This window comes from Ascaphus truei, unplaced genomic scaffold (genome assembly GCF_040206685.1).
Source record: "Ascaphus truei isolate aAscTru1 unplaced genomic scaffold, aAscTru1.hap1 HAP1_SCAFFOLD_1163, whole genome shotgun sequence".
Taxonomy (NCBI): domain Eukaryota; kingdom Metazoa; phylum Chordata; class Amphibia; order Anura; family Ascaphidae; genus Ascaphus; species Ascaphus truei.
In genome coordinates this window covers 82077-100562 of record NW_027454032.1, presented here as the reverse complement: position 1 = coordinate 100562, position 18486 = coordinate 82077, and the positions used below count along the sequence as shown (strand labels likewise).

At 46.9% G+C, this 18486-nt stretch overlaps 1 long non-coding RNA gene across 1 annotated transcript; it reads right to left on the bottom strand.

Annotated features, from left to right (window-relative positions):
• Positions 1–364: 364 nt before the first annotated feature.
• LOC142475333 (uncharacterized) lies at positions 365–17635 on the bottom strand. Its single transcript, XR_012790882.1, has 4 exons — positions 17345–17635; positions 9073–9158; positions 3419–3485; positions 365–1073 (listed from the first exon to the last, which is right to left on the bottom strand). It is a non-coding gene; the product is annotated as an uncharacterized LOC142475333 (long non-coding RNA).
• Between the last annotated feature and the right edge of the window lie 851 nt (positions 17636–18486).

Here is an 18486-nt window from a genome sequence, read left to right as displayed (position 1 = left end):
ACCCCCAAGGTAATTGTGTGTTTGTATGTTAATTGGTTGCTGCCTGCTACTCTCCTGGACTCTCAAGTGTGCGCCTTGGACACAAAAAGGTTGGGACCACATGTGTAGTGAGTAAAAAAATAGGGTAAATGCTGCACACCATAAAATGAGGGGGGGAAAATCTGATACTAATATCTGTGGTCCTGGTTCCACGGACTGCCTGCCAATAATCCAGAATGAATCAAAACTAATGCAGCTGAAACATAGCACTATGGATTTTCATCAAGCTAAATGTATTGTGCCAAAACGAAACACATTGTTTCTGCCTCTAACTGGCCTTTCACTTGATAAAAGCCAGTTCGAGGCCGAAACATTGTGTTTCCTTATGGCACAATAAATGTTACTTGATGAAAATCTGTAATGCTCTGATTCATCTACATTAGTTTGGACCCCAAGTGTAGGACATTCAAGTACCAGCAAACGTGGCAGGCACCAGAATGTGTCATATGGCCTGTCACAAGAGACCAGAACTTATCACTGTGACCAGACAGGACAAAGCAGTTCAATAAATGTTTATATTCCAGCCAGAGCCAGCAACCTCAAAACATAAAACATAATTGAGCTATTCTCACTAAAACAGGGGCATACGGAAGGGATCTGAGCTGGCTAGGTGCTGAGCACCACATTGAAGGCTTACCCGGGACTTGCTTCCACTCTCTGTTGAGGCAAATATCGTCTAGACTTCTCTGGTACAATTTGCAGCAGAGACCTTTCAAAAGTAATGCTTAATAGTCCTGCTCTCCACTTCTTCTCTGTCAAGATACAGTTCATAGTACAAAAGTTCTTTTGAATGTCCCACAGGGTTAGACTTCCAGGCTCATGTCTGGGTGTCTCCAGCACAGTCTTGGAGCTCACCGCTTAGTTCACTTTGACGGCAAGATCAGAGTGAACTATGGAATGCTGATTGGGTTCCCCTTTCATAGATTCCCTGCTTCCATAGGAAATCATGGTAGAATTGCAGGTGACCAATCAGTAGGTGAGGGTTCATCTGTAATTGGCCAATCAGATGAGGTGGGGCTAAGAGATGTAAGGGCCTGTGGAGGGAAATACAAACGAGTCAATGGGAGCAGCACCTATCAGTGTGGACTCAGCAATGGCTTCCCCCAGCTGGCTGGAATGATTTCCCCCCCTTGGCTGGCACCACTCTGGCTGGGGAGGTAAAAAAATGCTCCACTTTTATGGTGGATGCCCCCTCCCCCCCAGTCAGATGTCCGCCAATTGCCACTCTCCTTTCTTTCTACACTTCACCTGCTCCTCCAGTCACAGCAGCAGCCATTTTCCCCAAACATGTGGTCTGCACAAAGGGTTTCTCATCCCCACATGCCCAGACTTTGGATATGCTTAACTGTTGCATAAAGTAAAGAAAAAAAAAAACATTTCTACACTTGCAGTTGAATAAAGAGTATATTTTACATAGGATGCATAGGCTACCGGGCTTTTAAATACAGGGTAGCTAACGTGTCTGATGGTTAGATGAGCCCCAGGTAAGGACGAACCCCAGGTATTAACCTTTATTATACTTGTATGTGTGTGTATTATAGTACAGTATATGCAAGTGATACAATGCTAGGTAAAAAAAACATCTCTAAATCCTCTCATTGAAGCCTTTGCTGTGTGTATTATAATATATGCAAGTGATACAATGCTAGGTAAAAACTATCTTTGAATCCTGTTTCATCCTACCCTTAATTAAATTAAGCATTGAAACCTAGACAGGGAACACCCTGTGTAGAAAACCTTCTGTTTGAATGTGCCTCAGATGTGCTAATTAAGCAGACAAAAGTTTAAAAGGAAGTTCAGAAGAAGTGGACACCCCCAACTGGCCCTGATTCCTGCATTTGAATTACGCTGGAAAGGAGGATATCATCTATACCAGACTGCATCATTACTGCTGTGATGCTGCCTTTACCATTTATATTTGCTGTGTGTTCACTTCTTCTCAAATTATGCACTTCTTTTTACCAGCCTCAGTATGTCTCTAACTCCATTCATATATCTCCATCTCTCCTTCCTTTACCACTTCTCTGTTCACATGAACTCCTTTCTTACCTGCGTCCTCTGACACCACACAGCTATATCCCCTGCACTAAAAAACACCCCTACAAATCATCCTCACACATCCTCTTTCTATCCATGCTTCTCCTCCTTGCTTCTGGGGATATCTCTCCCAATCCTGGTCCCTGCCTTATTCCTACATGCTCTCGTCCTCGCCTGCCAATTACAACCTCTACTCCTTCTGGTGTGAACCCCTCCAACCTCACACCCATCCCCTGCTACCCTCCCTCCTCTCTCCCTTTCTCCTGTGCCCTTTGGAATGCTCGCTCCCTTACTCACAAGTGCCTCTCTGTGCATGACTTCTTTCTCTCTCACTCTGCTCCTATTTGCTATAACTGAGACCTGGCTCACTCAGTCTGACACTGCTCTGGAAGCTGCGCTCTCCTATGGTGGCCTTTCTTTCTCCCACACTCCGTGTCCTGACGGCAGGGGTGGAGGCGTGGGAATCCGGCTCTCTTTCTGCCGTTACCGAACCATTCCTATTCCTCCATCTCTTGCTTTTCCCTCCTTTGAGGCTCACACTGTCCAGATCTTCTCTCCCTGTCCATGTGGTGGTCATTTATCGCCGACCTACCTCTTCTCACCCCCCTTCTGCCTTTCTCACTTTGAATCCTGGCTCTCTTTCTCTCCTCAGACTCCCCTGTTCTTCTCCTTGGGGACTTCAATTGTCATATTGATGGCCCCTCTCTCCCTTGGACATCCCACTTTCTCTCTCTAACCTCTTCTTTTGGCCTTCAACAGTGGTCTGCAGCCAGCACCCACAAGGATGGCCATTACTTAGACCTGGTTTTCACTAAAAACGTCTCTCCGATTTCTCCATTTCCTCTTTTCCTCTCTCTGACCATCACCTCATCTCATTCTATCTCGCTTCTCCCTTTCTCCACCTCCATCTAACCCCCGGTTCTGCAGAAACCTGCGCTCTATTCACTTTCCTGACTTTGAATCCACGTTACGCTCCACTCTCAGCTCTGCTACAGACCCTGACAACCTGGTCAGGAACTACAACTCTTCCTTGTCCTCCTCTCTTGATCTTCTTGCCCCGCTTTCTCTCTGCCGCCCTCGCCCTTCTAACCCTAGACCCTGGCTAAATTCCCACATGCTGCGTTCCTCTGAACGCCTCTGGAGGAAATCGCATACTCTCGCAGACTTCCTTCACTACAAATTTATGCTATCCTGTTTCAACTCTGCCCTCTCGCAAGCTAAACATGTCTACTTTTCTTTTTTTTTTGTAACTTAGATTTTATTGCATTTTTCCAAACAAGTGATACAGAATACAGTATACATTACATTCATTTTTAGTGTTAATCTCCGCTATAGACAGTACCGTATGTCAGCTCGTGAGACATATCCCGGTTTTTCGGGCCCTACTCGACCGGATTGTTTTGGGTGGACTAGCAATAAAGATAATAACATAATTCACATAGTACGATTAATTCAAATTGACAAACACAAAATCAATAAAGAAAAAAAAAAAAAAATTTAAAAAATAAGGAGGTGGGTAGGAAGGGAGTAAGGGGTGGCGCGGCCGGAAGAGGAGCATCGACTCATGCTTGGTCTCTTCACCGATCCTAGTAAGGTTCTTTGTGGGTTGCGTCCTCTCCAGTTTAACACCTCTGTAGGTGTTCTGTCTATTTGTCTGTATAGTCGTCGTGAGCTGAGTTTTCGCTCCTAAAGGAGAACGCACCTGCATCTATCACAGCCAGATTGTGTTCCTCTCAACCCCGGATATCCATCTGCGCCAGCCAAGGCGCCCATACTTTGAGATAATTGGTGCCAGTGTCGTTAACTAGACTCGTCAACTTTTCCATCTGGCAGATAAACCACAATCGATTTTGAATCTTTGGGATACTTGGAATTTTGGGGCGTTTCCATAGTGCTGCGATCTCGCTCCGTGTGGCTATTGCAAAATGTGCTATTAATTTATTGTTTGCTTTGGACAGGCCCGTTAGTGGTCTATTCAAGAGGAATAGCCATGGGTCTGGGGGAATAGTGAGGTCGAAGACCCTCTATCCAATGTCTAATTTCTTCCCATAGTGGGGAGATCCGCGGGCAAGACCACAGCATATGTAACAGATCGGCCGATCCTCCGCACTGCCGGGGGCATAGTGAGGAGGATCCAGGCACGAACTTGGCTAATTTCATTGGGGTGAGGTACCACCGCATTAGGACCTTATATGCGTTCTCCTTTAGTGCGGTACATATGGAGCTTTTTGCCGTGGCCAGATATATAGCGTTCCACTCGTCGTCTTCTAATGTCTCTCCCAGGTCTCTTTCCCATTGGGTTCTAAATGACGGTGGCTGCTGTCTAGAGCTCGCAGAATCAACTACTTCCTTGTACAATTGTGATGTGAGTCCCTTTGTGTCGGTCTCTGCCAGACAGAGCTTTTCGAATGACGTCAGGGGGGGGTATGGGGCAAATTTGTTATAAAATGCTCGGAGCTGGAGGTACCTAAAAAATTCTGAGTGGGGTATATCTTTTTCTTCTCTGACGTGATCAAACGTTTTAATCTTGCTATTGTAACCCTCCAGATCTTTAATTCGTATATAACTTTTTGTTTCCAAATTGATGCATCTCCCTCCAGAAGGCCAGGAGCGAACTTGGGATTGTTCCAAATTGGGGACATCAAAGATTTACTCGTTGTGAGAGAGTATTTAGTCTTATTAGCCTCCCAGATAGACAACGAGTTGGTCATTGAGGAAAGTGGCATGTCAGCAGATCGTCATGCTGTTTTAGGTAGCCAAATCAAGTTGCGTATTTTTAAAGGAGCGCAGGCAGCACTCTCTAATTCCACCCACCATTTTAAATGTGGACTGGATTGCCATTGAACAATTTGGCTTAATTGAGCCGCTTTGTAATATGAGAGCAGGCAGGGTACCGCTAGGCCCCCCGCTAGGACAGATCTTTTCATATTTAATTTGTTGACTCTCGGGTTTTTTCCCTCCCCAGATAAATTTAGAGATTGCAGACTGAAGTGAGAGCAAATCCTTCAGTCTGAGTGGCACTGGTAACGTCTGGAAAAGGTATAGGATACGAGGGAGTAGGTTCATTTTGACGCTATGTATCCTACCTATCCAGGATATTCGTATAGAGGACCATTTATGGAGGTAAGCTATCAACGTCCGAATTAGGTTGGGGTAATTTGCATTGTAGATGTCTTTTGTGTTCTTGGCTATGTGGACTCCTAGATATTTTATGTATTTCTGTTGCCAGTGGAAGTTAAAATTCAGTTGCAATAACTTCTCTACGTGTCTAGGGAGATTGATGTTGAGGGCTTCAGATTTAGCTTGATTTATTTTAAATCCCGAAATGCTCGAGAATCTGTCCAATAAATCCAATAGGTTTGGCAAGGAGGTGAGGGGCTTTGAGATAATTAGTAGGATATCATCTACGTACAGGGCCGCTTTATGTGTTTGAGAATATACGTTTAACCCTGAGATATCCGGGTTGCCTCTAATTTGCGCCGCCAGTGGTTCTATACATAGAGCGAACAGGAAAGGGGATAATGGGCATCCCTGTCTCGTGCCACTCTTAATTTGAAAGGGGAGAGATGAAAAGCCCTGGTGTATTACCCTGGCGGTAGGTCCTGAGTACAGCGAGAGAATCACTCTACTCACCTGATCCCCAAAGCCAAATGCCGCAAGCGTCTCCTTCAGGTAAGGCCAGTCTATCCTATCAAAAGCTTTTTCTGCATCCAGACTTAACAACATACAGGCATACCCCGGTTTAAGGACACTCACTTTAAGTACACTCGCGAGTAAGGACATATCGCCCAATAGGCAAACAGCAGCTCACGCATGCGCCTGGCAGCACGTCCTGCACAGCAATACCGGCTCCCTACCTGTACCGAAGCTGTGCGCAAGCGGGGAGACTATAGAGCCTGTTACAAATGTGTTATTTACATCAGTTATGCACGTATATGATGATTGCAGTACAGTACATCCATCGATAAGTGGGAAAAAGGGAGTGCTTCACTTTAAGTACATTTTCACTTTACATACATGCTCCGGTCCCATTGCGTATGTTAATGCGGGGTATGCCTGTACTTTGTGTGTTATTTTTAGTGGCCAATTCTACCAGATCAATAAATCGCCGGGTATTGTCCGCTGCCTGTCTGCCTTTAATGAATCCGACCTGATCTGGGTGTATAAGTCTGGGTAGGATTAGACATAATCTATTGGCCAATAGTTTAGCGTATATTTTAATATCAGTATTGATTAGGGATATGGGCCTATAACTTTTGAAGTCCAGCGGATCTTTACCTGGTTTATGGATTAATGATATAGACGCCTGTAACATCTCTCTGAGGATGGGGGCTCCTGCTAATATTGCATTGAACACGTGGAGCAACCTAGGGGCTAGTACTTTGGCAAATTTCTTATAGTATAGCCCCGAGAAGCCATCAGGCCCTGGGGCTTTTGAGGGTTTGAGTTCCTTAATGGCTTGTGACACCTCCTCTATAGAGAAATCAGCGCCCATGGCCTCTCTCTCTGCCTCTGTCAATCTCCCTAGTTTTGAGCTGGCTAAGAAATCTCTCAGCTTCTCGCTCGTTTTAGCGTTATGTGCCACTTTCTCTCCATTATATAGTGTTTCATAGAACGAACCAAATTCTTCTACTATTTTCTTAGGGTTGGCCGTGGGGGTGCCTGATTTTAAGCGTATAGCTTGGATATTAAACTTCACTTGTCTGTCTCTTAACGCTCGAGCCAGCATAGTATCCGGCCTGTTCGCTTTTTCGTAAAATTTCCTCTTAGACCAACTCAGCGCGTTATCTGCCCTGGAGGTCAACAACATGTTTAGTTCAATTTTGGTATCTTTCAATTCTTGTAGGGTTACTCTTATGGAGAGATGTAAGGGAATGTAATCTCGATTGAAGCTTCATAATTTTTGAGTCCCTTTCCCGTTTTCTCCTAGCTGTGGTGCTAATTAGTATGCCCCTCAGCGTCGCTTTGTGAGCCTCCCATAATACAAACTGGGAATCTACAGAGCCTGTGTTTGTGTGGAAGAATTGAACTATTTCTTCCTTTATTGTCTCATACATCTCAGGGATTTTTAGGATTGATTCGTTGAGCTTCCAGTTCGCTCCTGGTCTGCCTGTTCGGATGTGCTCGCACCTTAGCTCTATCGGTGCATGGTCAGACCATGAAATATCATTGATCCCAGCTCGGGAGACCAGAGGAACCAGTTGGCAAGAGACGAAAAAGTAATCAATTCTGCTGTAGGAGCCGTGTGGGTGGGAATAGAACGTATAGTCCCTATCAGTCGGGTGTAGTTCTCTCCATATGTCAGTCAGTTGGTTGTCTTTGAGGCCCTTGCGTAAAGAGGTCCCCACTTTTTTATGTACTGTGCCCGTATTCCCTGATCTGTCTAGGATTGGTTGCATGACCATGTTGATATCCCCTGCGAGTATTACGCCGCCCCTTGCGACGGTGCGTAGAGTCCAAAAAAAGTCTTCAAAGAAGACTGCGTCCTGCTCGCAGGGGGCATAGATTGTGGCTATTGTGATGCATTGCTCCCGTATCGTGCCCACTAGTATAAAAAAGCGTCCCTCTGTGTCTCTTTTAATAGTTTGGGCTACAAATGGGATTTTATTATGGAACAAGATGACCACTCCACGTTTTTTAACCGGTGCGGTGGAAAGGTAGAACTGGGCATAGTCTTTGTCTAGGAATTTAGGCGCGTTGGTCTTGCTAAAATGAGTCTCCTGTAACATTAGGACATCTGCGTGTTTTCGTTTATAGTCAGCGAAAGCTATTTTTCTCTTGGTTGGGCTATTAAAGCCCTTAACGTTATGTGATATAAGGGTTAACGCCATCACTTAATGTGTGAGAAGTGTAACAAGCTAACGTTTGATGACTCATGGATACAAAAAAGACACAGCGCACAACGCTCATAGTGCATTACAAGATATTATTGACATATATAATAAATGGGTGAGTAATGTGCGTACATAAAGTATGATAATAACGAGCAGTTTCGGGATATTTTACCCAACACCTCCGGAGACCAGAATGGGTGTCCTTGCAGGAGTGATGCTGCTGTCCTCGATATCACAGGGTCCTATTGAAGTCGGTTGCACACCTCTGCTGTTCCTTGCTCCCCTAAGCACAGGCAGGCTTGGAGCTGCTGGTTCCTGCAATGTTTCAGCAGGGCAGTCTTTAGCATCAGCTGGGCGTCAGCACTCTCCTCCGCGTGAAGCGCTTCAAGATCGTGACGTCACCACGGGGGTTTTCGGCGCCGCTCACAGGCAACCAAAGTCGCGCAGTAGGGTGCTGATATAGAGCTAGAACACTAATAAACCTTGTCCTACGCGTTTCGAAACGGAACGTTTCTTCATCAGGGACTGATAAAGAGTGGATTCTGGTAAAACTTATAAATCCCGCGATCGTATCTCATTGGCTAAGTCCTTAGTTGTAATTGTCCAATAGGAAGCCAACAGGGGCGGGTTTAAACCCCCGTGGTGACGTCACGATCTTGAAGCGCTTCACGCGGAGGAGAGTACTGACGCCCAGCTGATGCTAAAGACTGCCCTGCTGAAACATTGCAGGAACCAGCAGCTCCAAGCCTGCCTGTGCTTAGGGGAGCAAGGAACAGCAGAGGTGTGCAACCGACTTCAATAGGACCCTGTGATATCGAGGACAGCAGCATCACTCCTGCAAGGACACCCATTCTGGTCTCCGGAGGTGTTGGGTAAAATATCCCGAAACTGCTCGTTATTATCATACTTGATGTACGCACATTACTCACCCATTTATTATATATGTCAATAATATCTTGTAATGCACTATGAGCGTTGTGCACTGTGTCTTTTTTGTATCCATTTGTTAGCTCCAGGGGGTATCTGAGCCCCCCCACTCCATCACAGCTGCAGACGCTCAATCCTAGGTTAAGTTATTTAATTATTCCCTTATTTTTCACCTATCACGTCACTATTTGGTTTTGCGCACTATCACTCTCTTTTGTTCAGTTTGATGACTCACCCTGTCCACTTTGTCCCTTGTTCAACTGGCGGACTTTTTGGTGTTACCATCCGGCAAAGTTCTTGTGTTCCGTCTAGGTCGGCATCCTCCCCGGCCGGGTGGGGAAAGGATTGGGAGAGGTAGGGAGGGAGGAGACAGTACAAGGGAAAACACATAAGGGGTAAAGCAAAATTGGAAACATAAGTTAATCCGCTTTGTAATAATGAAAAAAAATAAAAGAAAAACCAGAGCTCCCCTCAGGGTCCCCCGAGTGGGAATCTGACGCCCAATGGGCAGGTCGGTATGCCTGACCTTCCAAAATGGCCGGCTTTCCCTTCCCAGGACCGACCCCCCTGGGACTTGTTTGAGGTCCTAATTCGTCAGGGACCTATATGAGGAACACATGTACGACATCGTGGGTGAATCCCACCGGCGCAAAACTGATAACTAACTTAACCTTAAACTGTAGCGTGATTTTTAACTTTATAACGACTTACAGCAGTACCTAAGTTATAGTGAGTGCATATCCATATATATACATGCATATACCCAGCAGTTGAATGAACACAATTATTTAATGATTTAATGAACATATTTAACCTATTTAACCCATGAACCTTATATAACATATGAACCATACATAACATATATAACCTATAACATATACAACAGATGGAACAGATATTCTATACCATCTAACATACATATAACATAACATACAGAGCCTCATTGAAACTTTATTGGGAAGGGCTCCGCGTCAGATGGTGACAAGTGAATTGAATCTTTCTTTACCCCCTCTTTCGTTATCCCCCCTTCTTTAACTCCCCCTCCCCCATTTCTTTATCTCACCCCCCTTCTTTATATCCTCCCCCCCTTTCTTTATATCCTCCACCCCCTCTTTCATCATCATCCTCCTCCCCCCTTTCATCATCATCCTCCCCCCCTTTCATCCTCATCCTTCCCCCCCTTTATCCTCATCCTCCCCCCCTTTCATCCTCATCCCCTTTCATCCTCATCCTCTCCCCCCCCCTTTCATCCTCATCCTCCCGTCTACTTTTCTTAACTAATAAAAATGCACAAGTCTAACCCACGCCGACTGTTCTCTGTCTTTGATGCTCTACTCAAACCACCCTCAGCTGCCTCTCCTTCCTCCATCTCCGCTCAGGACTTTGCTGATTATTTTAAGGAAAAGGTATAATCCATACGTCAGAACATCCCCTCTGTTTCTTCCTCCCATCCTACACCTCTTTCTAACTCTCCTCCTGCCTTCCTTGACTCTTTTTCCACTGTCTCAGAGGAGGATGTGTCGCTGTTGATCGCCTCTTCTCCCTCTACCACTTGCTCTCTTGACCCCATTCCCTCCCATCTCCTAAAACCTCTTGGTTCTACTATAATCCCTACACCCACACACATTTTTAAATCCTTCCTCTGCTCTGGAACCTTTCCATCCTCCTTCAAACATGATACAGTTATACCATTACTGAAAACAGCAAGCTTGACCCTACCTGTTTTTCTAACTATTGACCTGTCTCCCTCCTGCCTTTTGCCTCTAAACTCCTTGAACATCTTGTATTCTCTTGCTTGCTCCATTTTCTCAACACCTATTCTCTCCTAAACCCTCTACAATCTGGCTTCCACACTGCTCACTCCACGGAAACAGCCCTCACTAAAATAGCCGATGACCTCCATGTCATGCTGCCAAAGACAGAGGTCATTACACTCTGCTCATATTACTCGACCTCTGCAGCATTTGACACCGTGGACCACCCTCTTCTCCTCCACATTCTCCATACTCTTGGTATTCGGAACAAAGCTCTATCCTGGATCTCATCCTACCTCTCCCATTGTACTTTCAGTGTCTCTTCTGGTAACACCTCCTCCTCCTCTATTGATCTCTCTGTGGGGGTACCCCAGAGCTCTGTACTGGGACCTCTTCTCTTTTCTCTGAACACACTCTCTCTAGGTGACCTAATAACATATTTTGGGTTTAAATATGACCTCTATGCTGACGACACACACATGTACTTTTCAACACCCGACCTTACACCTGCTGTACAAACCAAAGTTGCTGAATGTCTCTCTGCTATATCATCCTGGATGGCCCTCTGCCGCCCTAAACTCAACATGGCAAAAACCGAACTCCTCATACTTCCTCCCAAACCTGGCCCTACTACCTCCTTCCACATTACTGTTGGAACTATGATCATTCACCCATTAGAGCAAGCACGCTGCCTAGGGGTCACACTGGACTACTCCCTCACATTCAAAACATATCTAAAACTTGTTGCTTTTTCCTCCGCAATATAACACAGATGTGCCCTTTCCTCTGTTGCTCGACTGCTAAAACTCTGACTCAGGCCCTCATTCTCTCCCGTCTTGATTACTGTAACCTCATGCTGTCTGGCCTTCCTGCCTCTCACCTGTCTCCACTACAATCTATCCTAAACGCTGCTGCCAGATCACTCTACTCTTTTCTAGATCTGTCTCAGAATCTCCCCTCATGAAATTGCTCTCCTGGCTTCCGATCAAATCCCACATCTCACACTCCATTCTCCTCCTCACTTTTAAAGCTTTACACTCTTCTGCCCCACCTTACATCTCAGCCCTAAGTTCTCGTTATGCACCATCCAGACTCGTGCATTCTTCTCAAGGATGTCTTCTTTCTATCCCCTTTGTATTTAAAGCCCTCTCCCGCCTTAAACCTTTTTCACTGACTGCCCTACACCTCTGGAATGCCCTTCCCCCTCAATACCCAACTAGCACCCTCTCTATCCACCTTTAAGACCCACCTTAAGACACTTGCTTAAAGAAGTGTATGAATAGCACTGTGGATATTACTGGACACATGTTACATAAAGCTTAGCCCCCTGCAGACGCACTTACCAGAATTCCCTCCTACTGTCTCTGTACGTTCTCCCTACCTACCAATTAGACTGTTAGCTCCTCGGAGCAGGGACTCCTCTTCCTTAATGTTACTTTCATGCATGTAGCACTTATTCCCATGACCTGTTATTTATATTATCTGTTATTTATTTGATTACCACATGTATTGCTACTGTGAAGCGCTATGTACATTAATGGTGCTATATAAATAAAGACATACAATACAATACTTGTTCCTGGTTACCTTTCTGTCACACCTCCCCCTCTAACCCAAGAGTTCATGGGAAAGACCCATCCTGGGATGACCCCCCCAAGATTAAGGCCAGCTTGGGCTCCAGAATCATCCTCTCCAGTATACCTGGAAGTCCAAGTCCTCTGGGGTTTTGGTAGCAGGCTCGGGACCGTGCTAGGACCCTATGGCACCCACGATCTACTGGTGGGCCTGGGTGAACCCCTGGTTTATCCAGGTACGCAGACTCTTGGGATCAGCCTGGGCAGCATGGGAGTTGATCCTGGTAGGGTTCAGGATTTATCTCCTACTGATTTGAGACAATCTCCCCGGGTATAGAGCAGGGTGTTACAGTTGTGATTGGGGTCGCTGGAAGGTCCTTTGGAACATACAGAAATAATTTCCCAAATCAGAACCGAGCAGCATATCAGTATTGAGACGGGGCAGCACACCTACCTTGCAGATACCATTGCCAACAGCCCAGTCCAGGTACTACTGGGCAGTACCACACACAAATGTACCGGGGCACAGGATGAGAGATTTGACTGGGCCCCCACCCCCATGTAAGTAGCCTTACAAGAACCCCCATCCATTTCAGACATTGCAAGCCCCCTTTACTATTCCGCCCTTTCGTACCTCTTTGTGGGCCCCCTCCTCTCCCCATGTATTTCTCTTCCCCAGTCTGTCTCTCTTCACTCACTCTCCCCCCTCCACTATCATTAAATTAACCCCCTCTACCTCAATCCCCTGTACACACACAACACTGGTACAACCCCCTACCTCACAATAATACACCCCACACCCAAAATGCAATACTCTTCCACACTCAAAATACAATAACCCCCCACAAACCCAGCATACAATACTTTGCCACACCCAAAGTACAATACAACCCACCCCCAAAAAACATACCCCCACACACACACCACAATACCCCTCCTCACACACCCAAAATACAATACCACCCCTCCACACATCCAAAGGCAGTGCTGGCTGCAAGTTGAAAACTGACAGACTGGTTTAAATGTTGTGCTTCAGGAAGGCAGACAGCCTCATCTTGGGGTATCTTTGGCACAGCCTTGCTTAAGACTTGGTAGTACCTCTGTGATGGGCAAGGGTAACCAGGCTATATAATAAAGGCTAAGCCCTCTGGTTGCCTTGGGTCCCTGGCAGCTACCTATCCCTGTAAGCCAGGGGCCAGGTATCTTTGCATGAAAGTTAAATTGACCCCTGCTTTTTACTTTCCATGTTCCCTTTACCCCAGACTCATGACACTTTCTGTGTGTAAGTTTTAGGTAGGATATTTGGGTAAGAATGCAATTATTTTGTTTGTAGGAGTTTGGGGAGACCGGAGCTACCGGTAGTACCTTTATTCTACCCGTGAGCAGGCATGATTTGCCTGTACACGTGCAAAATTACATCTGGGCAGCCCCGTGTGCCCCAGACTCCAGGTTTTCGAGCCCTGATATCTCACTCCTATATCCCTTACAGCCATGAGTCTCCCCATGTATTAAAATATGTTTTATGTTTCATACATGTATTTTAAGGCTCGGTGCAGTCAGACAGGGCAGCTGCTTAAGGTGCCAGCAAGTCTGCATAATGTCTGTAGTTCAAAGAGGAGACAGGATGTTGAGAGGTGTGGTGGTGCTAAGTGGACGGGGCAGGGCTGAGTACTGAGTCTGGAGAACAGAGACAAACTGTGGGGAGGATCCTCTGGCCTGCCAGACTTAATGGAGCCTACTCAGTAGGTGGCAATGGGTTGACTGGGGCAAGTGGAAGTATGTTGGTGCGTTTCCCATTGGCCAATTCATATGTCCTGTCCCCCACATCCCGAACTGGCATGGCATGCACCCTCCTCTGATGTCAGCCAAGAGATGAGCCCCTGTTTCTATATTCTAGTGGAATAGGGTTTCCACGCTCTGATTGGTCGCTCCTCCTAACACCATGCTAAGTATAGCTTAGTGGAGTGTATGTAAGGAGATGAGCAAGGCAGAGAACCAGACCATCCAGTGACTTGTGTCGATGAAGGTAAGGTGGGCTTTTCAAAGTTACTCTTTTCGAAAAAGCAGAGGAACCGGGGGTATATTCCAGTCAGGGTAAGCCCACTCCAAGCGGGCGCCCAGCACTTAGGAAAGTGTACATTACCCCCCAGACCTCCATTAAGTGTGCTTTTGTTGTCTGTCTATTGTGTATATCTTCTTGTTGTACGCAGGTTTTCCAAAATAAACTCCATTTTGTTTCTACTACTCAGTTTTGCCTAATGTATGATCAATGAACAAATATAAAAGGTGTTACAAGTACCTGGTCTCCCATGACAACCTCTCCACGCTAGCCTGAGCGAAGTCTCTAGAGCTGAGATTGGCTGCCCTTTTTACAGATTCCCAGCCTCCATAGGAAATCATGGAGAACAGGGCAGAACTGATCACAGCTCACATACCGTGAGTTGGGCCAATCACAGCACGATGGGCAATCTGGGCGGCGAGTATGATGAGGAGGCTGAGGTAAGGAGGGTGTAATTATAAATCAAAAATGAGAACCGCTCTTACCTGCCAATGTTCTCAATGCTGACCCGATATCTCTTTATACGCCTCTCTGTCTGGGCAGACTGGCACCCAGATAGGAGGTCGACCAATCCCCACTCTTTTTTGTCATTAACACATTACTCAAAAACAGCAAGCTTGACCCTACCTGTCTTTCTAACTATTGACCTGTCTCCCTCCTGCCTTTTGCCTCAAAACTCCTTGAACGTCTTGTATTCTCTCGATTGCTCCATTTTCTCAATACCTATTATCTCCTAGAGTCTCTACAATCTGGCTTCTGCACTGCTCACTCCACGGAAACAGCCCTCACTAAAATAACTGACGACCTCCATGCTGCCAAAGACAGAGGTCATTACACTCTGCTAATATTACTCGACCTCTCTGGAGCATTTGGCACAGTGGACCACCCTCTTCTCCTCCACATTCTCCATACTCTTGGTATTCGGAACAAAGCTCTATCCTGGATCTCATCATACCTCTCCCATCATACTTTCAGTGTCTCTTCTGCTAACACTTCCTCCTCTATTGATCTCTCTGTGGGGGTACCCCAGGGCTCTGTACTGGGACCTCTTCTCTTTTTTCTGTACACACTCTCTAGGTGAACTAATAACATATTTTGGGTTTAATTATCACCTCTGCCGACGACACACAAATATACTTTTCAACACCTGACCTTACACCTGCTGTACAAACCAAAGTTTCTGAATGTCTCTGCTATGTCATCCTGGATGAACCCTCCGACGCCTTAAACTCAACATGGCTAAAACAGAGCTCCTCATACTTCCTCCCAAACCTGGCCCTACTACCTCCTTCCACATTACTGTTGGAACTACAGTCATTCACCCAGTAGCCCAAGCACGCTGCCTAGGGGTCACACTCGACTCCTCTCTCACATTCGCCCCTCACATTCAAAACATTTCTAAAACGTGTCGCTTTTTCCTCCGCAATATAACAAAGATACGCCCTTTCCTCTGTTGCTCGACTGCTAAAACTCTGACTCAGGCCCTCATTCTCTCCCGTCTTGATTACTGTAACCTCCTGCTGTCCGGCCTTCCTGCCTCTCACCTGTCTCCCACACAATCTATCCTAAATGCTGCTGCCAGAATCACTCTACTCTTTCCTAGATCTGTCTCAGCATCTCCCCTCATGAAATCCCTCTCCTGGCTTCTGATCAAATCCCACATCTCACACTCCATTCTTCTCCTCACTTTTAAAGCTTTGCATTATTCTGCCCCTCCTTACATCTCATCCCTAATTTCTCATTATGCACCATCCAGACTCTTGCGTTCTTCTCAAGGATGTCTTCTTTCTACCCCCTTTGTATCTAAAGCCCTCTCCCGCCTTAAACCTTTCTCACTGGGAGGCGCATGCGCGACGGTACAGAGTATGGACGTGTAAGTTTCATGCTCCGTGCTCCGTGCCCCGCTCGAGAAATAAATGATAAAATAACCACAGAAACGAGTAAAAAACAGCATATACAACACAGTTATAAAGCACAGGATCCCAAGATGTCCAAAAGAGGGGTGCGAGTAACAAGAAAGAAGGGGCTGCCAGAATACTTCGGAAGAACGTGGCCGGGCAGAGCGGAGTCAGAAATGGCGCCGATTTTAAACGCGGGCTCAGAGTCAGAGCCAGACGGAGAAGGAGAAGAAATCAGCGATCAGGGCCTTGGGCCGGTCCGGCAGTGCGACTTCATGCGGCTTTCTAACGATCTACGGTCCATGTTACAGGCTGAGATGCGGGATCTTAAAAAGGAGGTATCAGGCCTGGGAGAAAGGACGGGGGTCCTCGAGACGAAAATGAACCAGTCCATCAAAGCCATTAAACGACAGGACAAAAGGTCTGGGGATTTACAGGCACAAATAAATGAGATCCGAGACAGGCAGGAGGACGCGGAGAACCGCGATAGGAGAAACAACCTGCAGATCAGAGGAGTGCCAGAATCAGTCCTGGACTGTGATGAATACATCACGCGGTGGATGGAGTCAATACTGCCGGAGACGCAGCAAAGGCTGCTGGCTATGGATCGCTGCCATAGGGCACTAAGGGCCAAACCGCTGCAAAATGAGCAGCCAAGGGACATTGTGATCAGACTGCACCACTATAGAACGAAGGAGGCTGTGCTCCAGAAAACAAGACCACTACCAGCAGTGGAGTTTGAAGGGGCCCGGTTACTAATATTCCAGGATCTTTCCCCAGTAACGTTGGCTAGGCGGAGAAACCTGGGCCCCCTAACCAAAACTCTGAGAGACAATGGGGTGAGGTACCGGTGGACCTTCACCTTTGGCCTTTCGGTAACGAGAGGTGGCAAGACCATGCTAATAAGAGAGCCAGAGGAAGGCCCTGCCATGATGCACAAGCTAGGGCTAGGGGAGGCCCCCGTGCACTCGAGCCCCCATGAACCAACCCTGGACCCAAACTGGTCACAGAGCCCCAAAGCTCCACGAGCGAGAAGAGACAATTAAAGGCCAAAGAAGTAATAAACAAAAAGCAAAGAAAGTTAAAAAGTTACTCTGTTTTAAAGTTTAAGAAATGTCCCCAGCAGCTACAGACGTTGTGCAATTTATTAGCCAGTTTTAAGGTGATAATCGCACGCCACCAAAGACTCAATCACCGAGACCTGCAAAAGAAATAAAGGTACCTGGAATCGCTGGCCTTCAAAGCAGAGAAAGCATGGTCTCCAAAGATGGCGGTGTAAATGGAGGCACCGCTGGATCCACGCTGAACCGCAGGAGCAGGAAGGTAAAGGAAGGCGGGAACCTGGAGAGAGCGCGAACACCTCCGTCCGGCCGAGCAACGAAATCCAAAATGGCGGCGGAGCGGAAGGACGTCATCACCCTGAGTCGGAAGATCGGGCGCCATCTTGGAGGTGGCAGCCACGGATGCGCACGGCGGGCCCGGATGACGACAGACGGAGGAAGGCAAGACTAATAAGGACCCTAGAGGTGGCCGAACATTGCCGGACCGGCTTTTCTACACTAGTATAGAGGAGGAAGTGGACGGGGAAGGGTAGCGGAGGGAAGGGGAAGTAGCGGGAGATAGAAGGGGTATGTTAATAGTAGAAAGAAGAGGGGAGAAGGCACTCCACAATAGAAGGATAAGAGGAAGAGGCTTAAGAAGGTTAAAGTAGGTTAGACAGCAAGGGGTATCAAGGAGAGGAGAGGGAGGTACGGCGATAAAGGGGAGGGGAAGGAAGTCAGAGCTAGGGAAGTGAAGAAGTGGGGCAGTAGCAGATGAGAGGAGGGGGAAGTTACGACAGGGAGGCAGCAGGTGTACAGAAGGGTCAAATAGGTAGATAGAAGGGCAGCGTAGGTGATGAGGGAAGAGGTAGGTAACACTAGAGAGGGTAAGATTGGAAGAGGTAGATGGGAACAAGGGAGCTGGAAGGCAGGGAACAAGGGAGCCGGAAGGAAAAGAAAGATAGAAGGGAAGTCAGGCAGGGAGTAGAAGACCGGCAGCAACACGGAGCACGGCAGCGACCATCTAAGCGATAGAGGGACCAGGTGAAAAAGAGAGGAAAGCACTAGTGAGGAAGGTGCAGGACTCAGGAGCAAGGGTGGCGGGTCAAGAATGCTAGGAGGGGATAATTAAGTTTCTATGTGGTTTCAGTTTCAAATTTAGGGGAGGGAGGCTCTTCGCTGGCCTAACAAAGTCCTTTGAGCCTGAGCAGCTGGAGAGGGCTACACACACTCCAGGATGTCGGAACTAGCCCCGCAGACCGGGCTGGAGCTCAAAGGCAGCAGTCTCGGAGCCGGAGGAGGAAAGAAGAGGCGCCGAGAAATG